The following is a 16277-nucleotide window of genomic DNA, read 5'->3' on the forward strand; positions in this document are numbered from 1 at the left end:
GAAAACGTAAAAAAATGAAGGTGCTGGTTCCAAAATATATATTAATTTTTACATTTTCAAATCACTGTTAGTGGCTTACATCGCATTCGACATCATTTTACTTATCCGAAAAATATAGTTTTCCAAGCGGTTAAATGTTTGCAAGTCTAGTATAGACACTTCAGTAACGTCGTCTCTACACCCATTTCATTAATATATAGTTATGTTTATGTGACATAACAATTTTTCAACGATTAATGAGTTTACATTTTCCAATTTTCTTGGAAAACAAAATTTGTGCGAACGCTCTAAAATGTATGTAATAAACAGACGTAGAATTTTAAGAGTCAATTTCAAATCTTCTAAGACTGTCTTATTTGACTTCCGCTCTCCAAATCATCGCCAGTCAACAACAGACATAAACACAAAATACACGAAATAGACGACAACAAACTTTTAGAAGGTAGATGTTTAAATAGAAGTGTAAGTCTCCTATTAAATGTGAAACAGAAATGATCCTTTACATCTGAAAAATACGGGTAAAATAAGAATCTTTTCTTCCTTAGCTCACGCTTCTATGAGACGTTTAATTTTTTTCCCTGCGTTACAATGACAATAAGTTTAACACAATCAGTATCCAATGTCAGTACGGAAGTTTCTTACACTTCTTATCACTTTTTAATCGATCTATCTTGCTAACCTCATATATATGTAGCGGTGACGGCAGCTAAAGACTTAAACACAAGTGTCGATCTCTCACCAGACCCCTCTCTCTCTTATGCCTGACGTTTCCATATTCTTTGTCCATCTAAGAATGAGTTATTTCAGAAAATGCTTCACTTCGCGTGATTGGGCACTTCAATAAGTTTCTTAATTTTCTGACGACTTGATAGGTGCCGTAAATTTGGTAGAGCGTAGCACGTTTCTTATTTCCGTAAAGTCTCCTTCTGTGAGACCAAAATCATGCAACGTGAATAGTATGTGGTGTGAATTTTCCGATGTCTTGCAGAAACCTGTTTGCAGATCTTGTTATACCTACTACTACTACTATTACCACTGCTACTACTTGCTACTAATACTTAATATATTCAGTCCTTAAAGAGGTTTGTGGTAGATAATAGAACTCCCTTTTACAAGTACGTCTTACATGACCATTGAACGCTACTTACTTTGCTCGAGAAAAGCGTTTCAGAAAGATCTTGAAGGATTTAATGGTAGCCAACTATTTCTATCACGTTAATGAATTTCTTAGCAGATAGAGTTGACGTATGTGTTCTTAACTATATCACTTAACTATATCACATAACGTAAGCTTTGGCACAGTAATGCGATCTCTGTAAGTATGTCTGTAAACTGTTAATATTCTGTAGACGCTCTGATTTTAAAACTCTTTGTCATTAAAAATTGTTATTTCTCAGGTTAACTATAATGTAAGTAAGTTACAGGACGTGCGAAACACTGGTCCGATGTAAGAGAAAACGTGCTGGCCCCAATCAGATTAGTTTGAATGAAAAAATATATAAACAAAATAGTTTCTTTGACGCTGCTCGCATTTAACAGCCTAGAAATTACCTTATGCATATACCTTATACATATTACCTTTTAGGATTTTAAATATGTTCACTTTTTTTACTTATTCCACATCTTTGAAGACCGTTTGAACTGTTACCTGAGAAAGAAACATTAACGTATCAGTTCTGTTATAAACATAAGTTAAGTACTCGTATTTATGTTTTTCTGACATATTCCACATTCTCAGGGATTTGCAAACCACAGGTTTACGTAACGAACAGCGTACTTAATACAATCCAAAGTCAGAAGAGAAAGAAAACGTTGTAAGTTCCCGCATTTTTATTACATCATCGTTGGTAAAGTGAAACATAATCTGCTCGCATTCGAAGTGTACGTGCCATTCTATTGTCTGTCTTTCAATCCCTGCGTTTGCCTCTGTGTGCCAACAGAAGAAAGGAGAGAGATGAATGAGGAATTATGTAGTTATTTACTGGTAACAGAGATGACAAGAAAGAAACATGTTGAACAATTTCGTTCCGTGGAAAGTGATAGCGAGTCACGCGGCAGTAGCATTGTGTGATGTGATTATTACAACAGGCACGCAAGACGCGTTCCCCTGCTGACAGATGGCAATTATCGCGCTAAGTTCTCTTTCGAGGAATTCGTCTGCTTAAAATGAAGTTGCTGTTCACTCTGTGCAAACACTTAAAGCTTTGTTTCTTCCATTACATGGAAGCTGCATCACATTTCTCGCCGCATATCTGATATGCGGTTGGCTGGAAAATTAAGAAAACGTTACCTAGCAAACGAGCAGTTATTTTTAAGAGCATCTTGCAACCTGCGCTATCTGAAATGAAGGACCAAGTATTAAGGCAGTCGAGAGATTCACTGGGTGCCCTTAATGTTAGTTGTACAGTTTCATTTGTGCCAGATATAGAACGCGACAGAGCTGATTACGGCGAGGTCAGCTGAGGCACAAATTGTTACAGCAGAAATGAAACTTCTAGATCTTCTAGGTACCTAGTAATGCCCTATGTATCGTGTTAAGTTCGGACACTGCGTTTCTCAACCATACCTTTATGATTCTTGCGATAGTCATTATCTTTCTCGTTGGTATGAAAATGTCGAAGGATAATCGTTAGTCGCGACAGAAACGAAACTATGTTTATAAAACAGCTATGTGATTAAATATCTCAAACAGTCGTCAGTATGTTACAGAAGTTTACGTACCGCGGATGGTGTGAAAGTCGCTCAGTTCTTGCGGTCAATATTATTTTCACCATTACATTGTTATATGTATGCTGTGTCTGTGCAGTCACTTTGAAGATACGACTTAGATCCTGGTATACCAAGCACTTTTTTATTTTTTTTATTTATATTTTAGTTTATTTTAATTTCTTATAGAAGGTCTGGAATGTCCCCCTCCAAGCAAGGAGCCTGGGTTCGTATCTGGGGTTCAACGTTTCTAACCGTTCCCCCCTATACAAGAAAATAAGTGTCTGGCGCAGTTGTTAGATCGGTTACAGCTGCTACAATGGCAGGTTATCAGGATTTAAGCGAGTTTGAACGTGATGTTATAGTCAGCGTACGAGCGATGAGACACCGCATCTCTGAGATAGCGAAGAAATGGGGATTTTTCCGTACGACTATTTCACGAATGCACCGTGAATATCAGGAATCCGGTAAAACATCAAATCTCTGACAGCGCTCCATCGGGAAAGGATCCTCCAAGAACGGGACCAACGACGACTGAAGAGAATCGTTCAGCGTGAAAGAAGTGTAACCCTTCCGCAAATTTCTGAACATTTCAGTGCTGGGCCATCAACAAGTGTTAGTGTGCAAACCATTCAAAGAAACATAATCGATATGGGCTTTCGGAGCCGAAGGCCAACTCGTGTACCCTTGATGTATGCACGACACAAAGCTTTACGCCTCACGTGGGCCCGTCAATACCGACGTTGGATTGTTGATGAATTGAAACATGTTGCCTGATCGAACAAGTCTTGTTTCAAACTGTATCGAGCGGATGGACGGGTACAGGTATGGAGACAAGCTTATGAATCCATGGATCCTGCATGTCAGCAGGGGACTGTTCAAGTTGGTGGAGGCTCTGTAATGGTGTGCGGGTGTGCTGTTGGAGTGATATGGGACCCCTTATACGTCTAGATACGACTCTGACGAGTGACACGTACGTAAGGATCCTGCCTGGTCACCTGCGTCCATTCATGTCTATTGTGCATTCCGACGGACTTGGGCAGTTACAGCAGGGAAATGCGACATCCAAAACGTCTAGAATTGCTACAGAGTGGCTCCAGGACACTCTTCTGAGTTTAAAAACTTCCGCTGGCCGCCAAACTCCCCAGGAATCAACATTATTGAGCATATTTGGGATGCCTTGCAACGTGTATTTCAGAAGAGATCTCCACCCCCTCTTACTCTTACGGATTTATGGACAGCCCTGCAGGATTCACGGTGTCACTTCCCTCCAGCACTACTTCCGACATTAGTCGAGTCCATGCCACGTTGTGTTGCGGCAGTCTGTGTGCTCGCGGGGGCCCTAGACGGTATTAGGCAGGTGCACCAGTTTCTTTGGCTCTCCAGTGTATATCGAACGTCTAATTTTTCGAGATCTATATTTCGATATCTAATATTTCGTGGGAAGGGCTATTATTCAACGCTGTCTACTCTGATTCAGATTTTACACTGATCCTCTATATCACGTCTGGTGCCCCTCTAGTATTGTCTCTCCTGATAAGTGCGCAATACTTTCCTACAGCTTATCAGTTTTTTCATTATATAGTAAATTTTAAATTTCACTTTTCTCATTTTTAATGATTTATATAAAGAGAGTTAGCTAGACGTTCGTTACATTAGGTACGGTGATCGGGATTACCTAGTTAAAGATGATGGGGGAAATCGGTTGCGCCATTATTACGGTAACACCCCGGCATTCGTCTGAAATGGCATAACAAATCACTGAAAACTCTGATCAGTATGAAACGAGAATTTAAAATCACAACTATCCGATCATTAGTCGATATTCCTAAACAACCACCATCGCGCTCGATAACAATACTGGCATAGTCGTCGTAATATAGTAGTATCTTTATCAACATGCCTGCTGTGAACACAGGTTAGTTTTCCTTCCACTCCTGTGCATAAAAGTAGTTCGTTTCTAAGAAACTGTACATTGTGATTTTCGGATATAGATCAAGATTACCAACTCCTGATGTTTCCCTTGCGTCAGTAACATGATGCAGTATACACACGGATGATTTTTCTTTAATTTTTGTGGTTTCCTATAAAAATTGTATTAACCATGCGTCCTGTGAATGATGACTTGTCTTTCGTTACATCTGTCGCATTTGATTTTTATTCTTTTTTTTTCATGTTATACACACTCTTCGAGGTAAAGCATTTTATAATCGGCACTTGCAAAAAACAACAGTGGCTTCAACACATCACACGTACTCGGGAGGATAGAAATTAAATGTCATCATAACATGCTGACGAAATTTTATTCTTGGTTTCAATAAACAATATCAGTGGTTGCTAAAACATTTCTATAGCCGATTCCCTAAGCTGCACTTCACCTCCTGTGCTAACGACTTCGAATTGACCGGACGCTGAACTGCAAATACCTTCTTTTTATTTTTGTTCGTTTCTCTCCGAAAATTTATTCCCTTCTTGCCTACTGAGAACTTCATCATTTTTCAGCTGGATTTTACGTTGTCTCGAAGATTAATGTTTCGTCGATTTCCTAGTCATTGGAAAGGAAGCATTCATCTCAGAAATGAAGACAGAATCTGGTTGAATCGCCCATCCCGGGGATCACGTCGAGTAATTTCGGGGAAATCTCGGAAAATATAAATGAGGGCTACTGAGCTGAGTTATGAACATTTATCCCTTAATTTCTCTTGTGTCAGTAGATACTGAAAGTATTGAATTTCTTCAGATGCTTCTTAGGTTAGATTTCAACTAGTTCCCGTATCCAGGTTTGTCGTATAAAAGAATTACTATTAAGACATCACGAAGTAAGTATCGTTTTTCAGAAATGTGTGGGTACTCGATTTCGTACTTCTCGTCTACGGCGTATTGTGAGCAAGCAGAAAAGTTATGAACTTCAGCAAGCATTAGGATGGTAATCTCTCTGTAACCCACTAGTGGTTGTAGCAAAGGTTGACCATACCGCCTCTCGTGAGGGTAGTCTCGTCTGTGAATAGGATGGATGACAGAAATCCCAGCACTGTGGTGGCTTATGCAACGAACCAGCGACAAAACCACCGGCGCGGAGGCGATTCCGTAGTTAACAAGGCCTGCACGCGTTCTATGTGATACGGATAGTCACAGCTGTCGTGGATAATGACACACACAGTCAAAAATGGCTCTGAGCACTGTGGGACTTAACATTTGAGGTCTTCAGTCCCCTAGAACTTAGAACTACTTAAACCTAACTAACCTAAGGACATCACACACATCCATGCCCGAGGCGGGATTCGAACCTGCGACCGTAGCGGTCGCGCGGTTCCAGACTGAAGAGCCTAGAACCACTCGGCCACATCGGCCCGGCCACACACACGATCGTCTGGCTTACCCTATGCTAACGGTCGAGCTACCTGGTACTGATGCTGGGGTCGCTGTCAAAGGTACTCTCCAAAATTGAACAAGCCAATACCGGGTTGATCCACCTCTAACATTTATTCGGCTTGGCATTGCTTGATAGCGTTGTTGGATGTTCTCCTGAGGAATATCATGTCAAATTCTGTCCAGTTGGAGCATTAGATCGTCAAAATAACGAGATGGTTGGAGGGCCCTGCTCATAATGTTCCGAACGTTCTTAATTGGGGGAGTAGGATTTGGGAAGCACGAAGACAAGCACTAGAAGAATTCGCCGTGTGCGTGTGGGCATTATCTTGCTGAAATGTAATCTCGGGATGGCTTGCCGTGAAGTGCAACAAAACGGGGCGTAGAATATCATCGACGTACCGTTGTGCTGTGAGAGTGCCGTGGATGACAACCAAAGTGGTCCTCCTTTGAAAAGAAATGGCTCTCTAGACCATCACTACTGGTATCCCAGCGCTGTCCGGTGCGTCTCTACACATGTCTTTGGACTGGAGTCTCATTGACTAGCGTAGAATTGGTTTCAGAATGCCGCTTCTAACTTACCCAGATGGTCAGTGAAGATGTGACTGAAGACACCTTCGACAGGGATGGGACATCACCCTGACCTTCGCCCACCATACGGCCTGACAACCAGCAGTGCTGGTCTGGGCTGCCAATGCATTTCATAAAAGGACCCCTTTGGTTGTCATCCGGTGCACCCTTGGAGCACGGCGGTTCTTCGACGATATGCTAAGCCCCAGTTTGTTGCCCTACATGGCAAGCCATCCTGGCTTACGTTACAGCAAGATAATACTCACACACATACGGCAGAATTTCTACAATTTGTCTTCGTGCTTGCCGAACACTATCGTGTCCAACAAGGTCGCCAGATCTGTCCCGAATTGAGAACGATTGGAGCATTATGGCCAGGGTCCTCCAACCATCTCCGGGTTTTGAAGATCTAACATGCCACTTGGATATAATTTGGCACGATATCCTTCCGGAGGACAACGAACAACTCTATCATTCAATGGTAAACCGAATAAATGCTTGCATAATGGCCAGAGGTGGACCAGCGCGTTATTCACTTGCTTGGTTCGGGAAGCTCTTTCTCCTGAATAAATCAACCCATTTTTCTCAAATTGTAATCATTTGTTTGTCTTGTTTTCTTAGCGTGTATTTTATCTCCAGCTACACGTGGGTATACCTCCGTTGGAACGCATTTCCGTATATCGATATGACTTTTTGTACCCTTTATCCTCTTAGGGATGGTTTCCTGTCTCCATTTAACAAAACCACCCTGCATAAATATTAAATCGAGCGAGTTGACACTGGAGTTAATTTACTTGATACATATTTCAGAAGTAGTGGATTCCAAATCGCTGACAGATTATACTGGTGTAAGTCCCCTTGGTATACCCAAAGGGTTCTAGGCTAATTATGCAATAATTTCTCTCAAAAGGCCTCAGCAGAAATTCTGCCCCATCGTAACACAGTGCAAACTTGTGCTACATTTCTAAAATACTTCGTCACTGTCAGGACAGGGAGCCCAAACCTACGTGCCTTTTTTTAAAACAATCTACTTGTCTACATTTCATCGATTCGTTAGTTTTGCTTTTTCGTAAGAAGATTATTACCACGGTAAACTGAACGCGGTAGAGAAGATGCATGGAAATATAGCTAAAAGTATGCTCATTATCGTCTAAAATTGTACCTTAGCTCCATCCTAAATGTTACTCCCACCTTTCTCAAAGTCTTCATACCCATTCCTATCATTTTAGACTCTAGACTTATACTGCCTTTTCCAATTTTGCGTCATCCATGTTATTAGTTTTGTTTTGTAAATTCTTTCTGTTTTCGTCTATTTTTCTCTCAACCTTAGCAGTATTAATTGTGAACCTTTTCTTACCTTATACAGCTTATAGCGTAGTTTCACTTTTCTCAGAATGTCATTTCTTCTGTTTGGATTTCGCTCTTCATTTATTGATTAAATCCATATCTCACTACCATATCCTAGACTCGGTACTGCCATTACTTCGTAAATTTTAGTTCTGCAGTCTTTCCTGTTTTCAGTTTGCTCCTTTGACTAATGATAGCACATGTCCGTAGATTTAATTCCATGGTATCGTCCCCGTAACTTGTGTACCAGTTCTTCAACAGTAGTGTCACTGATCACTACATTTGTCTCAACAACGTTTTTTTTATTGTGAAGCAGTCAACGCCATGTGACAAATTCCTCTCTTGGTCTTTCTCTTGTGCAATTTTTAATTTAGTATTTTTACTTCTGTCGCTATTAAGAGCTATTATTTGTATATTGATTGTAAAACTTGAAATGAGACGATAAGGCTAGCCAATCCAACACACATTGTGACCAATTTGTTATTTTGTGTCTTTTATCAAACACTTTTCATCTTTGTAAAAGCATTATGAGATTCCAGATCATATTCTTATCGGCTTTCAGTTACTTGTTAGTCGTGTAAAACATAGATCAAAATTTTCTCAAGGATGAATGTCTATTTTCTATTATTTGGCGGATAAAAAATAAATTCGTGGCAATAGGCTGCAGTTAACTATAACTAAAAATTTGTAACTACCTATTTGGGTCCTTTCTATAAAATACTTTCTGAAAGAATATGTCTGTAGGAAATATATTTAACATTTCGTAGTTAGTGTAATTAAGCGTGTGCGTAACCAGCAATGAGAGAATTTTTAATGAGGTATGTACATTCAAACAGGAGAAAAAAATAAAAATCTGTGCAAATTTAAATGCAGTGACGACGCACATATACGTTTTATGCAAACTTTATAGAACGGCTGAATGGAGATTCGTTATGTCGCCGTTCCATCACAGTTAAGTGCTCTTTCTAATCATAGTTTATGATTCATCAAAGAGTATCGTTGCACTAAGCCCGAAGTACAATATGGTGGGCCATAGAACTGTATTGTATGCCATCAAATCGCTATAACGATCCTCTCAAACGGGGCGTATGAGTTTACACTCTTTATCCAATGTCACACGTAATATGACACTGGCCGTTTGTTGTTTGGCCTTCACATATCTTGCGGCTATCTTTCCATTAAGTTGCCGGCCGGTGTGGCCGTGCGGTTCTAGGCGCGTCAGTCTGGAACCGCGTGACCGCTACGGTCGCAGGTTCGAATCCTGCCTCGGGCATGGATGTGTGTGATGTCCTTAGGTTAGTTAGGTTTAAGTAGTTCTAAGTTCTAGGGGACTGATGACCACAGATGTTGAGTCCCATAATGCTCAGAGCCATTTGAACCATTTTTTTCCATTAAGTTATGATTAACTTCCCTGAAGAATATTTTTAAATCGATTTTATCTGTTTCAGAATGAAAATTCCATATAACGTACTTTCCTGTCCTCAGAAGAGGCTATTAAAAGCTAAATTATAATTTTTCATTTATCACAAACACAACAGCAACACCAATCCAGAACGTGTAAATGATATTTCGTGTGACCCAGACCGTTAGTTCCTCGTCTTGCAGTACTTTCGTAAGAAACCGAATTATATGAAAATCGGAAGAAAAACATATTAAAAAAGAAATTAGAGATTTAAAATATAGAGTGTAGCACATCGTAGGCTAGGCCGTTTCTTAAGGAGTTCTTCAGGACATAAAGAAATTGTGTAACGTACTATAGTAGACTGGTTATCGGATGATGGGATGTAATGTTTGAAGACTTTAATTTATTCTTGACAGTAAATATTGAGTGTCAAAGTAAATCATAGCGCACACACCGTGATGAAATATTAAGGAGCCGCACTTGTCAAGCAATGCGGTGAATTTATGATGGGGAACTTTGAACAGTACGTATGAATTATACTTTAATATCTCTTCAGGGATTAAAATGATTTCAATTTGGCTTTACGTGTTTCGTGTTCTATCGGCTTTGTAGAGAAACATTTTTTATAAACTGTAGAGACTTTTGCACATCATGAACATCGATGAAATATAGCTCTGGATATTTGTTCTATTTATTTACTGGTACGACTTGCATTTTCTGCATAGACACAATTGGTCAAAACAACGACTACACCCGTGTCTTCGACATGGTTCATAAATATTACCGACACTCGCGCATTCCTTATTAAAGAGAACAATTCCAGTTACATATAGTACACAGTCGAGATTACCCAACACAATTTTTCTTTCTTCGTCTACACAGCAACACAGTCCTAAAAATATCTGTCCTCAAATATGCCATAGGTCACCAATATTCATGGAACATATAATTTTTACATTTTAAATTTCATCCAGTCACCTCTCACGCCTCAAGTTTCAATACTGCAAGCACTCGACTGTGGTACGTTCTATTAACAGAGAAATTGCATATCTCTCCACATCCAAAACGACATAATGGTAGTTCCTGTGTTTCTCATGAACCCCTCATACACCACACATTGCAGTCATCTAGGGTGTTGCCTAGAGTCTTACACACTTTTCAGTCCCTGCTTAAGTTTGTTCATTATATTTTCTTTTCGGGTGTAATGTGACTAGGGTAAACAACTTAATAAACGAGGAATACTGTTAGTACATTTCAAATTTCTAGCGCCAGAATTACAGAGCAACAATAATTGAACTGTATAAAAAAAACGAAAATTAGTTACAAACTACGACGTGCACAAACTTTATTCAACATGTAAACGTCACTACAGACATTCGGATTTAGGTGCCCGCCATCATTGGCGATGATGTGGCGCAGACGTACAGCGAAATCCTGTATGACCCCCTGAAGTGTCGGATCATTGACGCTGTAAATGGCCTCCTGAATCGCTGTTTTCAGCTCAGCATTGGTTTTGGAGTTATTGCTGTACACCTTGTCTGTAACATAGCCCCACAAAAAGTAGTCGCATATGTTCAGATCCGGAGAATATGGCGGCCAGTCGAGGGAATGCCGGACATTTGCCACACCGGACATTTGCCACACTTGCCCCTTCGCCAGGTAGCGATCCCTCAGGTAAGGGACGCCCTTCCTCGTACTTCTTCTGTCCGCTTTCAAACCACCGTCTCCACATCTTACTCGACACGACTAGTACGTAAGGGACCCTCCTCTTCGACATCTTGGCGAAATACAGAGCTTCATTTCCGAAATCGAAATATTTATATCTTTTGGGAAACGAAAGCAATTCCGATCATTATGTCAGTATGTAATTCGTTCTGCCAAGTATAAATATAGATCCCTCTGTCTGTACGGTAGCTTCCTTTCACGGTTACTGATTGCGATAGAAACAGTCCATCGCCATGGGAGCAACAACAAAGGAACGCTGTAAACAGAATGTGACTCTACGCTAATCATTTCTTTTTGATCGCTGCATTTGTGCCTACTTTAATTACTACAACTGAATGCCCAAAAGACAATAAGGAAACAAGAAATGGGTATGCGAATGTTTGAAAAGAAGAACGACATACTACATATTCATTTACTCTCTAAAATTAACATTAGTTAATAAAGTGTAGCGGAACAATGTTGAAAACATGACTGAAAGTACGTTCATAAACAGAGATAAGAACATTAATGATTGACATGTCATCTAAAGTCGACGTACAATGTTAAAATGTTAGAAATAAGGAAATGAAGTAATACGGAATGCTATGCTTGTACCGCACGTTGTTCTAAATTGTTTTGCTCTGGTATTTACGTGGTCACAGAGAAAGCATCCTAGGTTTTGGAGGGAAAATCTGTAATTGTAATGATCTCCACTACAACAGAAACAAGAAGCAGAACATAAGGACCGAGCGAGGTGGCGCAGTGGTTAGACACTGGACTCGCATTCGGGAGGACGACGGTTCAATCCCGCGTCCGGCCATCCTGATTTAGGTTTTCCGTGATTTCCCTAAATCGCTCCAGGCAAATGCCGGGATGGTTCCTTTCAAAGGGCACGGCCGACTTCCTTCCCCGTCCTTCCCTAATCCGATGAGACCGATGACCTCGCTGTCTGGTCTCCTTCCCCAAAACAACCAACCAGAACATAAGGAAAAATAATGTAATGTGTGTTCCAGCTCACAAGCGACATTGAAGCAGGTAGTTCCTGGACAGAGGTTATATTCGACAACCGGAATAAATTAATAACTGGTTCCTTTTACCAACCCCCGCTCTCAGATCAAACAGTTGCTGAACATTTCAAAGAAAACTCGAGTCTCGTCGCAAATAGGCACCCTACTCATACAACTTGGCAGTGACTTCAATATACCTTCCGTATGTTGACAGAAATACATTTTCAGACCCTACTGTAGATAGAAAACAACTTCTATAATTGTTCTAAATGCTTTTTATAAAATTATTTTGAACAATTAGTTCACGAGGCTATTCAAATTGTAAATGGTTACGAAAACACACTTGACCTCTTAGCCACAAATAATCCTGAGCATCATGACGGGTACAGGAATTAGTGAACACACAGTTGTTGTGAGGCTCAATTCCGTAACAAAGAAATTCGCGAAAACTAAACGCGAAACATATATATTTATAAAAGCAACTAAAAATTCGTTTGACGTCTTTCTGTGAGACAGTCTCCAATCCTTCCAAACTATGTAAATGAAGACCATATGTGGCTTAAGTTCAAAGAAATAGTATCAACGGCACCCGAGAGATTCATACCAAATAAATTAATATCAGACGGAACTGATCCCCCATGATACACAAAACACGACAGGAAGCTGCTGCAGGAGCACGGAAAAAGGCACGTATAATTTAGACGAGCGCAAAATCTCCAAGATTGGCGAAGTTTTACTGTGGCTCGAAATTTGGTGCGGATTTCAGTGCGAGATGCATTTAATAGTTTCCACAACGAAACACTCTCTAGAAATGTGGCGGAAAATCCATAGGGTTTCTGGTCCTATGTTAAGGAGACAAGGGACCCAACCCTTCGGAGCAGGTAAAATCGTGGCAAATGTCCGCCGTGGCAAATGTCCGCACACCAGTGGGCTCTGGGTTCCCTAGAGACAAAATGCTGTCCCCAAAGTGCTCCTCCAGGACATCAAACACTCTGCTGCTTCAATGGGGTCGAGCTCCGTCTTGCATGAACCACATCGTGTCGAAATCAGGGTCACTTTGGATAATGGGGATGAAAGCATCTTCCAAAACCTTCACATACCGTTCAGTAGTGACCGCGCATCAAGAAATAATGATTATTTGGTGACTGGACATGCACATAGTCACCTGTTGAGTGTGAAGAGACTTCTCCATCACAGGCTCGCAGTCCCCCAAATGCGCCAGTCTTGCTTATTGAGAAACCCATCCAAATGAAAGTGACCTCCGTAGCTAAACCAAACCATATTTACATCAAGGTCTTGTTCGTCAGTTCTGTGAACAGTAGTGTTGGCGAAACACAACCACCGTTCTAAGGCCCTGGGGCTTAACAGCTTATGGGTTTGAATTTTGTATGGGAAGAGATGCAGGTCTTCAACAACAACTGGGCACAGTGTCTCCCAGCTGATTCCCACCTGTTGTGCAACTATTCTGATCGATTACCTGAGACTGGTTTGAAACACAGCGCGTGCCTTCTCGATGTTTTCAGGCGTTTTCATCCTGTTTGGACGACCGACGTTTCAACACTGTCATCACGAGCCGGCCGCTGTGGCCGTGCGGTTCTAGGCGCTCCAGTCTGGAACCGCGTGACCGCTACGGTCGCAGATTCGAATCCTGTCTCGGGCATGGATGTGTGTGATGTCCTTAGGTTAGTTAGGTTTAAGTAGTTCTAAGTTCCAGGGGACTGATGACCACAGATGTTCAGTTCCATAGTGCTCAGAGCCATTTTTTTTGTCATCACGAACACTACCCGTTCTCTCAAACTTGCGAATCAAACTCTTGACTCTTGATAGTTAGCGCACTTGGGCGGGCTGTCTTCATCTTGGACTCGGTCGCAAACTTCCTTTGAGCCGCAGTTGGGCTGTTGTTGCTCGCATAGTAGACCTTCACAAGCGCTCTACGCTCAGACACGTTGTATCGTGAAATTTTCACGTGCAAATGGCCGACAACAACATGGCGCGTGCGCATGCGCATACTGATTCCCATCATGCCCACGGCCAACCTTGCAGTTCGAACGTGATAACGCAAACCGTTCAAAATTTATGACGATTTTATTTCATGTAGTTCAATAATTGTCCCCTGTATGTTACATAAAAAGTGTATAGTTAAATTTCCGTGGGCACACTGTTAAATACAAAAACCTCTAATGCAAGGAATTTTAGTTGTGTAATTGTTTGTCACACATGCAAAAAGAGTTATATGACTGAATTTTTTTCATTTAAATCTCCTTTTCTGAAATAATAAATACCATATTTATACCTTTTTTTTAAATTGATATCATTAACTGTGTCATTAATAAAGTCGCGAAAAAGTTGCTCTCTAATACATAATGAGATTATAAGTATCTTTCACTATCCGAAAGTTATCTGATGTGAAAAAACTAGGCACAATACATTCGAAACAATTTTTATCCAAACATGGATAATGAACGAGGATCAATGAAGTTTGTAGCTTTACTAACAATAAATGTGGGGAAGGGAACAGTAGCATTACTTAGAAATTATGCTATTCGGTAGGAAAAATTACATGAAATTAAAGACCGCTACGGTCGCAGGTTCGAATCCTGCCTCGGGCATGGGTGTGTGATGTCCTTACGTTAGTTAGGTTTAAGTAGTTCTAAGTTCTAGGGGACTGATGACCTCAGAAGTTAAGTCCCATAGTGCTCAGGGCCATTTGAACCATTTAAAGAACGATGAGAATTAAAAGTAAACAAAAACTCCGTCCAGAGACCGTGGCAGGCCAATCGGTACCGACCGACTGCCGTGTCATCCTCTGCCAATGGCATTATAGGATGAGATGTGGAGGGGTATAGGGCTAGCAAACCGCTCCCCCTGACCGTTGACAGGTTCCTTGACCTGGAGCTGCTACTATCTGGTTAAGCAGCTCCTCAACTGGCATTGGCTCCGTTGCATTTCTCCCACAAAGGAAAAATCCCTGCCAGTACCGAGAATCGAACCAGGGTCCTCCGCATGACAGTGAGCCGAGCTGGCCACTCAGCTACGGAGGCGGATGAATGAAAATCAGAATAGAATAAAAGAAATCGTATTTATGGAAAGTAAATTTCTGATATCAGGCGTTAAACTGGTATTAGGGACAAAATTGTCCGCAGCACACACTTTCCGTCAGTTAATCGGAAGTACATAAACATTAAAGACCTTGGTCATTGAAACTTAAAGAGGGCGCTGTTAACGGGAGAAGTAGGGAAAGGAGCGGGTGACAAAAAAATGGAAAACCGTTTGAAACCTGTTCAAATACTGAAGGTTTCAACAATTTCTGGGCTGGACATGGATTATTCAATAAAGGGAATTGCTTGCTTGCAATATAGTTTGAATGATCATTATAAGTACATTTGCAGTACAGAAAACACACGAAAGAGCAAAATGAGGAATGTACAATAACAGATTTATCAGGCAGTAAAATTTTCCATAGAAACAGTAATTAATAAATTGTTATGTGCCATAGTCACACAACCGAATGATCTCCTTTGATGTAAGTGAACTTTTAGACAGTTTGATAATAGTGACACGTTAGGTGCCAGCATCCTCGATACGAATAGGTTATATTTTCGAGTTACTTTGTATTATTATCTTTCTTACGACAATAATTGCGCAATAATTGAACTAATCCTATAAAAAAAGAATTGCTGGAGTAATTTATGTAAATGTATGGACCGGAGTGGGGATGCGAACGCTTGTTGTTCCAAACAGAACTAGTTATGGCAGTTCCGAGATTTTTGCGTTGCTAGTATAAACGGGCACCTTCTGTACAAGATGAGTTACTGGATGCAATGCTTTATTATATGCAGCCCCGCAGTACAGTCCAAACTGCTAACAGTTAAACCCTTTATTTGCTAGATGATGTCGGCATACTTCAAACTAAAGAAAGTTTGCTAGATGGACATATGCTTACTACTGAACTGAATTTCTCTGAGCATCTGCGGCAAGTTAAACCAGGATGAATGGATTGGGGTTTGAGCCCTAGTCTTTCAAGTTCTTAACCACTGCTTGACCTTGTGTGTGTGTGTGTGTGTGTGTGTGTGTGTGTGTGTGTGTGTGTGTGTGGGTGGGTGGGTGGGTAGGTAGTTGGTGTGTCTAAGAGGTCTAAGAGATAGGTAGACAGAGACAGAGACAGAGAGAGA

The sequence above is a fragment of the Schistocerca piceifrons genome, chromosome X, assembly GCF_021461385.2.
Source record: "Schistocerca piceifrons isolate TAMUIC-IGC-003096 chromosome X, iqSchPice1.1, whole genome shotgun sequence".
Classification (NCBI taxonomy): Eukaryota; Metazoa; Arthropoda; class Insecta; order Orthoptera; family Acrididae; genus Schistocerca; species Schistocerca piceifrons.